The 3,266-nt window shown below is 45.1% G+C and overlaps 1 pseudogene; it reads left to right on the top strand.

Annotated features, from left to right (window-relative positions):
* Positions 1–225: 225 nt before the first annotated feature.
* On the top strand, positions 226–3,035 carry LOC118575192 (annotated as a pseudogene).
* Positions 3,036–3,266: the final 231 nt, after the last annotated feature.

The raw sequence follows: 3,266 nt of genomic DNA, 5'->3' as shown, positions 1-3,266 counted from the left end.
ACCAAGATGCAGTTGAAGCAGAAGGTGAAGAGAATGACCAGTCAGCTACAGCAAATGACCATTGAAAGAAATTAGCAAAAACATGGTATGAGGAACAAAGCTGTGCCTCATGAGTGGAATTGTGTTCTCCGGTAGCAGGAGTCTGTGTTCTGCAGCTGGGTGGGAGCTGGGACTGAAGAAGCAGTAAGGTAGACAATGTTCAGACATTGGCTGACTCTCCTTGCCATGTCTCATGAGATCCTTTCTCCACCAGTGGGCTTACTGTCCAATGAGGATGTTGTAGACTCCCCAATGGTTGTATCAACAGTTGCAGGTCTGAGGTCTGTGATCCAAAAGGACCTTTTGTCAGATTGCTCTGTCATCACCTCTCTGGAGGACAAACAGGCTCCATTTGAGGACACTGCAGAGAGAGTGAATGTTAGCCGGGCAGTGGTGGCACACCCCTTTAATCCCAGCACTCGGGAGGCAGAGTCAGGTGGATCTCTGTGAGATTGAGGCCAGCTTGGTCTCCAAAACAAATTCCAGGAAAAGGCACAAAGACAGAAACTCTGTCTCGAAAAAGATAAAGAGAGAGAGTGAAAGTTTACCTTCGAATCAGACCCTTCATAACTTCTGAGTTGGACCGAAAGGAAGATCAGGGCTGTGTCCATATTGAGACTACAGAAACACTTATGCTGCAAGAGCCCAAAGACTCCTTTGCCTTGAAGAGCAATGAGAGGGGAATTGGTCAGGGCACCCACAAATTTACCTTTTCCCAGATATTTGGGCCAAAGTGGGACAAGCATCCTTCTTCAACATGACAGTGAAGGAGATGGTAAAGGATGTACTGAAATGGCAGAACTGGTTCATATACACATATGGAGTCACCAACTCGGGGAAAAACTACACAATTCAAGGATGAGGGGTCCTGTCCTGGTCTCTGGCTCTCATCTTTAATAGTCTCTAATGCCATCTTCATCCCAAACCTGATCTGAAGCCCTTGCTCTCCAGTGAGGTAATCTGGCTAGACAGCGAGCAGATTCACCATGAGGAAATGAGGAAGCTGTCCTTCCTAACTGGAGGTCTCCAAGAGGAGGAGCTGTCCACCTCTTTGAAGAAACGTGTCCATCTAGACAGTTGGATAGGTGCCAGCACCAGATCTGACAGTGGCATTGCTGGCCTCTTTTCACCAGTCAGCTCACCAGCAGTAGCCAGCTGGATGAAACAAGTGCTTCATGGTCACAACCAGATAGTGCCTCAGTAAATGTCCCAGCAGATATTCCCTTCTTTGTCTGGATCTGCTTCTTTGAGAATTACAATGAATTGCTTTATGACCTGTTAGAAACACCTAGCCATCAGCATCAGAGACAGACATTGTGGCTGTGAAAGGATCAAAATGGCAATCCTTATGTGAAAGACCTCAACTGGATTCATGTTTGAGATGTTGAGGAAGCCTGGAAACTCTTGAAAGTGGGCCATCACAACCAGGTTTGCCAGCACCCACCTGAACCAGAACTCTAGTCACAGTCACAGAATGTTCTCAATCAGAATCTTGCACCTTCAAGGAGAAGGGGATATAGTGCCCAATATCAGTGAACTACCACTCTGTGACTTGGCTGGCTCAGAGTGCTGCAAAGATAAATAGAGTAGTAAACAGCTAAAGGAAGCAGGAAACATTAACACTTCTCTGCATACCCTGGGCTGCTGTATTGCTGCCCTGTGACAAAATCAGCAGCACAGGTCAAAGCAGAACCAGATTCCTTTCTGTGACAACAAGTTGACTCATGTGTTCCAAGGCTTCCTCACAGGTAGAGGCCATCCCTGTATGATTGTCAATGTGAATCCCTGTGCCTCTACCTATGATGAGACTCTTCACGTGGCCAAGTTCTCAGCCCTTGCCAGCCAGCTTGTGCATGCCCCATCTATGCATTTGGGAATCCCATCCCTGCATTCATTCATCATGGAACATAGTTTTCAGGTATCCCCTGGCTTAAAGAAAGAGGGCACAGCTGACTTGCACCTTGATGACCATCCTGAAAAGGAAGCTGACATCTCCATGTATGACAAGAAGGAGCTCCTGCAGGTGGTGAAAGCCATGAAAACACTGCTTTTGAAAGAATAACAGGTGAAGGTGCAGTTGGGGATGCAGCTCCATGAGGAAATTTTAAATGAGATGATAGAGCAGATGCAGCAGCAGGAGCAGTGGTACAGTGAACATTTCAAAAACCAGAAAGGAACTGTTGGAGGAGATGTATGAAGAGAAGCTAAAGATCCTGAAGGAATCACAGACAAGTTTCTACCAAGAAGAGATTCAGGAACATGATGGAAAAATAGAAGAGCTAGAAACTCTCTTGCAGGAAGCCAAACTCAGCCAGCAGCTCAACAGCCAGGGTCTGGACTGTCCCTAGTATAGTGGTCACAAAGGCTGGCAGCTTCTGCCTCCACTCAGGAGCTCCAGGAAACTAAAGCTAAACTAGAGCAATGCAAAGTAGAGCTAAGCTCCACCACTGAAGAGCTGCAGAAGTATCAGCAAATGTTAGAACCACCAACAACAGCCAAGCCCTTTATCATTGATATGGATAAGAAATTAGAGGAGGGCCAGAAGAATATAAGTATGCTATGGACTGAGCTTCAGAAACCTAGAGTAGTCTCTCCAGTCAGCAGAAAGGGCCTGCTGCCATAGCACAGGGGCAGGAAAGCTTCGGCAATCCTTGACCACCTGTGATGACATCCTCATCAAACAGAACCAGACCCTGGCTGAGCTACAGAATAACATGATGGTAGTGAAACTAAACCTTCAGAAAAAGGCAGCCTGCATTGATGAGCAGTAGCACACCATGCTGAAACTCCAAGGCCAGGCTTCTTCTGCTAAAAAGTGGCTGGAAACAAACCAGGAAAACCAGCAACCAAATCATCAAGCCCCAGGAAAGAAACCATTCCTTCAAAACTTACTTCCCTGAACAGCCACCTGCCAAATCTCAAGAGACAGTGGCCCTTATAGTTGGATCTTGTGCTCATGGCACTCTCTTTTACTCAGATCTCCCTTTGACAAATAAAAACAACACAAAAAACTAAAGTTGCAGGGATGATGATGCACTTTTGTTGCCCTAAGGTTGGTCAGCTGATCAGCTTATAAGTCTCTTAAGTTTCAGCATATATATATATATATATATATATATATATATATATATATATATAATAATCACATATATAATCTAGGTTTTTTCATGCACAAATATTATTATACTGAATAAAGAAAAAGAAAGAAATTAGCATTGAGATCTTCT

Source organism: Onychomys torridus, unplaced genomic scaffold (genome assembly GCF_903995425.1).
Source record: "Onychomys torridus unplaced genomic scaffold, mOncTor1.1, whole genome shotgun sequence".
Taxonomy (NCBI): domain Eukaryota; kingdom Metazoa; phylum Chordata; class Mammalia; order Rodentia; family Cricetidae; genus Onychomys; species Onychomys torridus.
The sequence above is the reverse complement of the archived record's forward strand: the minus strand, read 5'-3'. Positions and strand labels throughout refer to the sequence as shown.